The sequence below is a fragment of the Schistocerca americana genome, chromosome X (assembly GCF_021461395.2).
Source record: "Schistocerca americana isolate TAMUIC-IGC-003095 chromosome X, iqSchAmer2.1, whole genome shotgun sequence".
Classification (NCBI taxonomy): domain Eukaryota; kingdom Metazoa; phylum Arthropoda; class Insecta; order Orthoptera; family Acrididae; genus Schistocerca; species Schistocerca americana.
In genome coordinates this window covers 601,119,168-601,130,771 of record NC_060130.1, presented here as the reverse complement: position 1 = coordinate 601,130,771, position 11,604 = coordinate 601,119,168, and positions in this window count along the sequence as shown.

Here is an 11,604-nt window from a genome sequence, read left to right as displayed (position 1 = left end):
GAGGTCTCCGCTCAAATGTGGAGGAAAATAACTGCAATGGGCAAACTGTACATCGGCTTTCATGCCATAAATACACGTGATTATCTTGTGGTACCGCGTTGCCACAACTGTGGAGATCTCGACCACGTTCTGAGGCACTGTACCAGGGGGTCGGCCTGGTCAAAATGTGGTGAGGACAGACATGTACGAAAAGACTGTAGGGCTGCAGCAGTCTGCATCCCTTGTAAGAGAAATGGCAAAAAACCTTGTGGCGCCACTGGGCGAAACTGCCCCACCTACAGACTCCTGGAGCAGAGATTAATTTCGAGGATAGACTATGGCTGAACAAGCCAAAGTGAACAGGATGCCCAAAAGAAAATCCCCGAGCAAAAGGAGGAGGGATGCCATGAGGGCAAGTGCCTATAAGTTATTTTTGAGGTCGCTCACTGACACCACAATCAATACCAATGATGCGAGTACTCAAACGGACTCTACCACAACTGACAGAGGAACTCAAACTGAGCCTCTTACAGTCAAGTCTCCCTCCTCCCAAAGGCGGGAGACAAGGCCGACTAAAGATCAACGGCAATGGCATCCTGTAACAGAGACTGTGGCAATCTCAACGAAGGAGAACAGAAATATAAACGAACCAGTTCAGGAAAACAAAATATCTAGCTCTAGTGAACTAGCCACAATAGATCCTGTCGTGAGATTGCCACCCATCGACCCAGTCAGAGTCTATCCAAACCTCGAATTTACAATGCAACTGACAAGATTACAGCAGCCGACTACCCTGACCACTGCCTTAAGACACGTGGTCCGGGTGGGACATGAATATGGTAGGAGAGTCACCTTCTTGGTAATGGAGGCCGTAGACAGAATCCAACTCAAGTCAGTGAATCTCCCCACTGACTTCGGAGCCCTGCAGGACTTACTCAAGAAAATCTTTGAAAGACGTGGCGAAAAATTCGACCTGGACGATATCTACGAACAAGCAGTTTTGGCAAATGGACGCATCACATTTGACTGGAACAAGACTTGGCCTAACGACAGAATTCACACATATTTTCCATAAAAACTAAATGACGAAAATCACCATTGGCCAACTTAATGCCCATAACAGCAGACCTGTGATGCAGGAGCTACGTAAAGAAGTGGAGGAGAGGAGACTGGATCTGATCTGTCTGCAAGAGCCGTACTCCCTAAATGGAAAATTAGTTTTCACAGCTGTGACCTGGCAAGTTATAAGCAGAGGGGAGGACCCAAGATCGGCAATAATTATAACCAACAAACTCCTAAGAGCCAAAGTTCTAACACAGTTCACAACCAGCCACTGCAACGTCGTGGAGCTGCAGTCTCCATCTGGAACCATTATCTTCATCAACATGTACTTTCAGTATGGTGATGACATTGAGACACACCTGGCACACCTTACCACAGTCATCACGGCGTTGCGGGGGCGAAAAGTAATTATAACTGCAGACATAAACGCTAAATCCCCCCTATGGTACAACGGCACCAGGGACCCAAATGGAGAGAGGGCAGAAGAGGCCATCATGGCCTTGCAGCTGGTGGTGGCAAACAAGCCTGGCAACCCTCCGACCTACGTGGCGGGAGGTGGCCAAGGCACAAACATTGATGTGACCTTGGCTATGCCTAATGCTGTGCACCTAATCCAGCAGTGGGAAGTTGTAGAGAACGCCACCACTAGTGACCATAATCTCATTACTTTCAGTGTGGGAGACAGGGAGAGCCGCTGGGCCATGGGGTGGGAGGTGCAATATAACTACAAAAGAGCCGATTGGGAGAAACTTGCTAGAGAGTGCGACATTCCTGGACTGCCAGAAGGTGACGGACACCTAGACGTTGACGTTGACAACAGAGCTGAGGAACTGATGACAGCAATAACTCGAGCGGTGAAGGCTGCTGTACCTACTAGGAGGAAGGCCATGGCGGCCGCTCCGTCACCATGCTCAGCTGAACTAGAGGAGATGCGCCGGTCTGTTAGAAGGCTCAGGAGGCACTACCAGCGCAGTGTCGTCTGGCTAGAAAGACAACGATGGCTGCAGCTATACCGGGAAGCGAAAGATAACTTCCACAAACATTTACGTGAAGTAAGATCTAAAAGCTGGGAACACTTTGTTCTAAACCAACTTGCTCTAGACCCTTGGGGAGTTCCTTATAAGCTTGTCCGGGAAAAAATCCGCTCTCTGATGGAGCTCTCAACCGTCAGGCGTGGGGATGGGATGACGGAGTCCTGGCAGGAAACTGCTGAGGTCCTTCTCCAGTCCCTGCTGCCTGATTACACAGCGGATGGAGAGACAAACGAACAACGGCAGCTGCGAGAGAACTACAGCAGCAATGTATATGGAAACGATATGGCAGTCTACCCATTCTCTGAAGAGGAGGTAGCTGCCCATATAAAATCTCTGAAGATAGGGAAAGCTCCCGGGCCAGATGGCATTGTGGTGGAGGTGGTGCAATTTCTGGCCCCCCAGATAGTCGCCCCCATAACTCACCTATACAACGAATGTCTCAGGCAGCAAAAGTTCCCTCGAATTTGGAAGAGGGCAAATGTTGTAATCATTAAGAAAGAGATGACAAAGACCCAGCAGAAACAAAATCCTACCAACCAATCTGCCTGCTTGATCTGCTTGGGAAGGTTCTGGAGCGACTGCTGGCTGACAGACTGGCTGCGCACCGAGTGCTGTGCGGGATGAGCGGCAGGCAGTTCGGCTTTAGGCCTGGGCGATCGGCATCTGATGCAATCGCCCTGGCGGCCGAGGTATGTGGCTCTACCCCGTACAAGTACATTTTCGGCATCATGGTGGACATTAGTGGCGCCTTCGACCACCTATGGTGGCCTTCGCTCTTCTCCTGTTTACGGTAGAAGGAGTTTCCAGGGCCGCTATATGGGTGTCTGAGGAGCTATTGCGAGGATCGGGAGGTCTGGTTATCATCCCCTGGCACAAGGGTAAGAAAAAAATCACTAAGGGATGTCTCCAGGGCTCCGTACTAGGTCCCCTCTTTTGGGACATCCACATGGAACCCTTACTAGGCAAATTACAGCAAAGTGATGTAGTGCTAGAGGTGATAGCCTACGCCGATGACCTCCTCCTACTGGTTGGCGGCCGAAGCCGAGAAGAGAGAGAGCCAAAGATAGAACGAGCAATAGAAACACTACAACTTTGGTGCCGGAACAGTAAGATGGCGATCTCACCAGCTAAGTCCACATACCTCCTTCTAAAGGGACAACTAGTTCGAAACCCAACAGTCAGGATAGAGGGCTCACCAGTTCTCAGGCGACGTGAGACTCGATACCTCGGCATCATCATTGATGAAAGGTGGTCATTTGGCAGGCACATTGAAACCGTAACTCAAAGAGCTTTACAAGTACTCAACAACCTCATCTCCATTGGACACAAACGCTTCCATCTCCCACCACATCTCATCAAACTATATCACAATAGCATACTCACTTCCATAGTGGGTTACGGTTCGGGAATCTGGGCACACAGGCTCACGAGGGTGGTGCCCGCCATGAGAGTGAGAAGAGTGCAGAGAAACATGATTATGAGATCAGTGGGGGCATACAGGCCCACACCGGGAGGAGCCCTGTTAGTCATAATGGGACTCTGCCCCTTAGATATCAAAATTTGGGAGCAGGCCGCTTGGTACTGGGCAAAAAAGGGGAACTTAGAGAAAATAGAGGAAATTCTAGGAAGCAGGATTGAAAACAAAGTTGAGATTAGGCTAAGAGGGGATCAGTTGTGGCAACATTCATGGGAAGGCGAAGAAACAGGGCGCAGAACTTTTGACTTATTACCAGATGCCAGGGAAAGAATGGGAATGTCATATTTTGAACCAACCAGGGGACTGATTCACTTTCTCACTGGACATGGACCCTATTCGACATACTAATGTCGATTCGGGAAAAAGGCGACACCCGCGTGTGACTGTGGTATTCCTGAGGGTACTCCTGACCATGTAGTCTACGATTGCCCCCTTTTCAATGATGTGGCCTCAGTGTTACGTGACCAACTACCTCATAATGACACGTATAGACTGCTGAGACATCAAGACACCTTTCAGACTATTAACAAACTGGCTAACGCGGTATCACAGAAAGTCTCAAGGGACTACCTGAGAGAACCAAATTAGCACCTATTAGAGACCTACTCAAATACCGATGAAGTCTAGTACCCTATTCCCAAACCACCTGGGCACGGAAAGGCCGACTTTTTCAGTCTAGAATCCGCCGTGCCTCGGGATTAGGGGGAGTGGGGTGTAACTTCACCAATCCAGACAGCGCACCTAATTTGACCTTAGGATAAGTTTAGTTGTAGGACATAGTTTATAGATACTATTCTTAGGAACCTACAGAGACCAACTCCATGGCCTGCCCAGTGTCAGGGGCACGCTCATTGGGGTTAGCTCAATGAGCAAGGCCTTATAGTAGGTTTATACTTTCAGCTGACACATATGTAACGCTGCAGGCTTTAGTGACTAGTTTATAGTTAGTTAGTTAGTTAGGTTACCACTTAGTACTCAATTAATATACTAATTTGCCCATTGTAGTATCCATAGCTTGCCTACTAACTTGTTACTAAATCACACTTAGAATAGCTGCAACTTGTATAAATGTATAAGTATCTTCGGCCCACTAATCACATAAGGCAGTGGGCTAGATTGTAAAATTAATAAGCTTTTCGGAAAAAAAAGAAAAAAAAAAGAAACGTTCTCCCTCTGCCATCTGCAAATGGGCGCAACTTTCAGGCGGCTTTAGGCTATTACCTCATGGCTGGTTCCATGTTTAAAGTCCGTTATGAGACACTTATCCTGCCCCCATGGGTTGGTGGTCTCGGCCTCGTCAATGTCCGTATGCGAGCTGCAGCCTTTTATATGAGTACCATGAGAAAACAGTGGACTGGCCGGGGCATGTCTCTAACAAACAGCTTCTTGAGGTCCTCCTGCCTGCTTCCACCCCACCACCAGTGCCTGTCGGCCATATCGTGCCTCATTTGTCTCATATTTCGACCTATTTCGTCGACTACAATTACATACATAGCAGTCTCCCAGATACCCACCCACCCAGGACTAAGGATTTTTACAGCCTGCTACTGCGCTGTGTTCCCCGGAATGTGATGGAAACCAAACATCCGTCCATCCTGTGGTCCATCGCGTGGACTACCATCCACCAGCCCTTCCTCCCTACGAACGTCCGGGCATTGTGGTATCACGTAGTCGACAGGAAATTTTCCACGAAACAGGGACTGCACATCATTGGCATGTCAGATTCCCCTTTTTGTCTCCTTTGCCAGCAAATGGACACTGATAACTACCGTCTGATGTGCGCCTCTTGGCAAGATGTATGGCGCTTTGTGCAGCAAATCATAGTCTTCTATCTCCGAGTGCCACCAGACACAATCGAACCTCGAATGTTTCTGTGCCTGGAGGACAAACATTTTCCCGCCGCCAAATGTCATGCTATTACGTGGGTCAAAGGGTGGGCGGTCGCTTATCTCTTTTATGAGGAACCCAAATCTCGCCTCGACTTCTAGACCTATTTACGAACAGCCCATGCAGCTCTCGAAAAAACGCCACGTTACCGAACGGTTTTTTCTTCTGTTTTTAAAAAAAATTCTTTATTTCCAAATACTTATTAATTATACAATTTTAACCCACTACCTTATATGATTAGTGGGCCGAAAAAGCGGTACAATAGTTACAATTGCAGCTAATCGAAGTTACATTTGAGTAACTAGTTAGTATGTAAGCTACAGGATAAGTGCAATGGGCAAATTAGTTAAGTTAGTTAATTGTATATGAAAACAGGTAACCTAACTATTGACTAGTTACTAATGCCTACAGCGTTACATGTGTGTCAGCTGAAAGTATAAACCTACTTATAGAGCCTTGCTCATTGTGCTAAACCCAATGAGCGTGCCCCTGACACTGGGCAGGCCAAGATGTTGATCGCTGCAGGTTCCTAGAAATAGTACCTAAAAACTAAGTCCTACAACTAAACTTATTCTAAGATCAAATTCGGTGCGTTGTCCAGATCGGTGAAGTTGCACCCCACTCCCCCTCAAGTCCCGAAGCGCTGCGGATTCCAGACTGAGGAAGTCGGCCTTTCCGCGCCCAGGCGGTATGGGAATAGGGTACCAGGCTCTACAGGTGTTTAAGTAAATCTCTCATTCTTGCTGGTTCAAGTCTCTTAGATAATCCTTTAAGACTTTTACGATACCACTTTAGCCAGTTTGTTAATGGTCTGAAAGGTGTCGTGTTGTCTAAGTAATCTGTATGTGTCATGGTAGCGTAACATTGAAGCTACATCATTGAAAAGGGGGCACTCGTAGACGACATGGTCAGGAGTACCCTCCGGAGCACCACAGTCACACGTGAGTGTTGCCTTTTTCCCGAATCGACATAAGTATGTTGGGTAGGGTCCATGTCCAGTGAGAAAGTGAAATAGTCCCCGGGTTGGCTCGAAATATGTCATTCCCATCCGTTCCCTAATATCTGGAAGAAAATCAAAATTCTGCGTCCCGTTTCTTCAACTTCCCACGATTCTTGCCATAACTGGTTCCCCCTTAACCTAATCTCAGCCCTGTTCCCGGCCCTGCTGCCTAAAATCTCCTCTGTTTTCTCTATATTCCCCTTCTTTGCCCAATACCAAGCGGCCTGTTACCGAATTTTGATGTCCATGGGGCAGAGCGCCATTATGACTAACAGGGCTCCTCCCGGCGTAGTCCTGTATCCCCCCACTGATCTCACTATCATATTTCTCTGGACTCTTCTCACTGTCATGGCAGGCACCACCCTCGTGAGTCTGTGTGCCCAGACTCCCGAGCCATAACCCTCTATTGAGGTGAGTATACTATTGTGGTATAGTTTGATGAGATGTGGTGGGAGATGAAATCTTTTGTGTCCAATGGCAATGAGGTTATTGAGTACTTGAAGGACCCTTTGAGTTACGGTGTCAATGTGCCTTCCGAAGGACCACCTTTCGTCAATGATGATTCCAAGGTATCGAGTCTCTCGTCGCCGGAGAACTGGTGAACTCTCAATCCTGACTGTTGGATTACGAATTAGCTGTCCTTTCAGAAGAAGGTATGTGGACTTGCCAGGTGAGATCTTCATCTTTGTGTTTTGGCACCAAAGTTGTAGTGTTCCTATTGCACTTTCTACCTTGGGCTCTATATCTTCCCGGCTACGGCCGCCGACCAGCAGGATGAGGTCATCTGCATAGGCTATCACCTCTAGCACTACATCACTTTGCTGTAATTTGTCTAGTAAGGGTTCCATATGGATGTCGCAGAGCAGGGGACCTAGTACAGAGCCCTGAGGACATCCTTTTGTGAAAGTTTTTCTCACTCTTGTGCTAGGGGATGATAGCCAGACCTCCTGATCATCGCAATAGCTCCTCAGACACCCATGTAGCGGCCCTGGACACTCCTCCTCCCGTAAACAGGAGAAGAACGAAGGCCACCATAGGTTGTCGAAGGCGCCTCTTATGTCTACCATGATGCCGAAAACGTACTTGTACGGGGTAGAGCCACAGACCTCGGCCGCCAGGGCGATTGCATCAGATGCAGATCGCCCAGGCCTAAAGCCAAACTGTCTGTTGCTCATCCCGCACAGCACTCGGTGTGCAGTCAGTCTGTTAGCCAGTAGTCTTTCTAGAACCTTCCCAAGCAGATCGAGCAGGCAGATTGGTCTATAAGATTTTATTTCTGCTGGGTCTTTATCGTGTCCTTTCTTGATTATTACTACATTTGCCCTCTTCCAAATTCAAGGGAACTTTTTCTGCCAGGAATTGCACCACCTCTGCCACAATGCTGTCCGGCCTGGGAGCTTTCCCTCTCTTCAGGGCTTTTATATGGGCAGCCCCCTCCTCTTCAGAAAAGGGGTAGACTGCCGTTACATTTTCATATTCCCTGTTGTTTTCATCACGCAGCTGTCGTTGTTCAACTGTCTCTCCATCCGCAGTGTCGTCAGGCAACAGGGACTGGAGAAGGACCTCAGCAGTCTCCTGCCAAGGCTCCGTCATCCCGCCCCCATACCTGACGGTCGACAGCTCTATAGGAGAGCGGATTTTCTCATGGACAAGCTTGTAGGAGACTCCCCATGGGTCTAAGGCTAGTTGATTCAGGAGAAAGTGTTCCCAGCTTTTTGATCTTACTTCACGCAGTTCTTTTTGGAAGCTGTCCTTGGCTTCCCGGTATAACTGCAACCATCTTTGTCTTTCCAACCAGACGACACTGCGCTGGTAGTGCCTCCTGAGCCATCTGACAGACCGGCGCACCTCCTCCAGTTCGGCTGACCATGGTGACGAAGAGGCCGCCATGGCCTTCCTCCTAGTAGGTACAGCAGCTTTCACTGCTCGAGTTATTACGTTCACCAGTTCCTCGGCTGTGTTGTCCACGTCAATGTTCAGGTGTCTGTCACCTTCTGGCAGTGCAGGAATGTCGCACTCCCTTGCAAGTCGTTCCCAATCGGCTCTTTTATACTTATATTGCACCTCCCACCCCATGGCCCAGCGGCTCTCCTCGTCTCCTACTTCTACTTTCCATTGCTGAATAAGATTTGCTGCATTGGGCGTGACCAGGGCCACATCGATATTTGTTCCTTGGCCACCTCCCGCCACGTAGGTCAGAGAGTTGCCCGGCTTGTTAGCCACCACTAGTTGCAAGGCCATGATGACCTCTTCTGCCTTCTCTTCATTTGGGTCCCTGGTGCCGCTGTACCATAGGGAGGATTTAGCATTTATGTCAGCAGTTATAATCACTTTCCATCCCCGCAACGCTGTGATCACTGTGGTAAGGTGTGCCAGGTGTCTCTCAATATCGTCTCCATACTGAAAGTACATGTTAATGATGACGATTGCTCCCATTGGAGACTGCAGCTCTACAACGTTGCAGTGGCCGGTTGTGAATTGTGATAGTACTGTAGCCGTTAGGAGTCTGTTGGTTATTATAATTGCCGAACTTGGGTCCTCTCCTCTGCTAAGGATTTGCCAGGTCACAGCCGTAAAAGCTATTTTCCCAGTTTGGGAGTACAGCTCCTGCAGACAGAGCACATCTAGTCTCTTCTTCTCCACTTCCTTGCGTAGCTCCTGCATCACTAGTCTGCTGTTGTGGGTGTTGAGTTGGCCAATGGTAATTTTCATCATATAGTCATTTATGGAAAATACGTATGGATTCTGTCATTTGGCCATGTCTTGCTCCAGTCGAATGAAATGCGTCCATTTGCCAGAACTGCTTGTTCATAAATGTCATCAAGGTCGAATTTTTCCCCTCGTCTTTCAAAGACTTTCTTAAGTAAGTCCCGCAGGGCCCCAAAGTCGGTGGGGAGATTCACTGACTTGAGCTGTATCCTGTCCACAGCTTCCATTACCGAGAAGGTGACTTTCCTACCATTTTCATGTCCCACCCGGACCACGTGTCTCAAGGCAGTGGTCAGGGTAGTCGGCTGCTCTAGTCTCGCTAGTTGCATGGTAAATTCGATGTTGGGATAGACTCTGACTGGGTCAACTGGTGGCAATCTGACAACAGGATCCGATGTGGTAGGTGTTTCGCTAGACCTGGTTATTATATTTTCCTGAACGGGTTTCTTCGGAGATCTGTTTTCTTCTGTGTTTGAGATTGCCACAGCCTCTGTTACAGGATGCCGTTGCCATTGATCTTTAGTCGGCCTCGTCTCCAGGCTTGGGGAGGAGGGAGTCATAGCTGTAAGAGGGAGCTCTGTTTGAGTCCCTCTGTCCATTGTGGGAAAGTCGGTTTGAGTGCTGGTGTTGGTAGTTTCCAGAGTGGCGCCCGTAAACGACCTCAAAAATAGCTTGAATGCACTTGCCCTCATGGCATCCCTCGTCCTTTTGCTCGGGGATTTTCTCTTGGGCATCCTGTTGGCCTTAGCACACTCAGCCATAATCTATCCTTGAGATTATTCTCTGTGATAGTAATCTGTAAGTGGGGTAGTTGCGTCCGGTGGCTCCGCAAGGTTTTATGCCCCGTCTGTTACAATGGATGCAGACTGCTGCAGCCCTGCAATCTTTCCTAACGTGACCATCTTCACCACATTTTGAGCATGCCGACCCCCTGGAACAGTGCCTCAGAACGTGGTCGAGATCTCCACAATTGTGGCAACGTGGTACCACAAGATAATCTCTAGTATTGACCACGTGGAAGCTTTCTTTGAATTCCTCATCTTTTAAATCCTCGAAATTCTGAGCCTTAATGGTATTGTATAGTTCCTCGTTAGTCATGACCGTTGGCACGTCATATAAGATGACTAGAGGGTTTCTTTTTCTTGGTGGCTCGCATTTGACCACCGAGTTTAGTTTGACGTTGTTTAGCAGTTTTTCTTTGTCCTCTTCTGAAGCAACCTCAACAATTACTGAGTTTTTGCTAGGTTTTACGTTATTAATTTTGATTTTGTCTTTGACGGGATTAATGGTAGTTGTAAGCAATTCCTGTATCTTTTTAACACTGGTAACTTGGCCAGCATGGTCCTTAAAAAGACCGTTGTGTCTGACCATTTAGCGACTCGAGCAATGGTATCTTTTGTTGTTTGCAGTTTGGGTGGCGCTTGTGCGACCAATCCCGCCCAGGTCTTGATTGGTTGCTTTCTGAGTCTCTCATTTTCCTTTTCAAGTTCTTTTACATGGCCCTCAAGCTTGGCATTGGCGATGGCCTATGCCGCCAGCTCATTCTTGATTGTTGTTAAAGCCGTCTGACTTATCTTGCCATTTTTGATACTTTGCTCCAGGAGCAACGTGATTCATGTGTGTCTTTGCAGAACGTTTTTATCAGTTGCCTGTCCCAGCTCGTCCTGAGGAGCGGGTTCAGGCATCGAAGAAGCCTGCGAAGGCGCACTCGTATCACTCATTTTTTTTTTTTTTTTTTTAAAGGTGGAGCCCCTCCACGCCCACACCGGCATGATGGCCAACACAAAAGGTCTACTGCCATCTCTGCATAAGGGTTAGTATTCACTAAAGTGAGGTGTCGCAGGATGTGGGTACTGCGATGTTTGCGTACGTCTGGTTAGGATTAACCATTAATACGCGCTCATCTGGAGATAGATTGGTCGAAATCTGACGAAGGGTAGCGGTTTGAAGGGCAGAGGAAAAAAAGTGCCAAGGCAAGAGCCAAGGGAAAAAAACCTCTGCGAAAGTTAGGTCGGGCGGCAAGAGCAGTAGCGGTTGTCTTGCTGCCTGCGATAGGTTGTGCAAGGATAGGCTTTGTTAGTAGTGGGTATCATGCATGTCGATACCTTGACGTTGTGCGTTTGTGCTGCTCGGCGGCTGGCGCTGGGTGCTGGTACAGAGTCCTCGTTCAGCGTCCTGCAACCTGCAACAGTTATGTTTGTTATCGGTCTTGTGTCCGATAGGTCATATACCGGAGGCACAGTGAGCGGGAGTGTTGGGAGATTGTTCGTGCGTCTGTGGGCGAGCTCGTCGGTGTCCCTGCTGTGGCCTGTTGGTCGGCTCTAATAGCAGCTGGTAGTTGCCAGTCAGTATTGCTGATGTGCAGGGGCTTACCGACGTTTGTCGCTGTTTGCGTATGTTAGTTTACCATAGGTGGTTATGCCCTAGCTAGCAGTGTCTTTGGTCGCTTGTGTTTC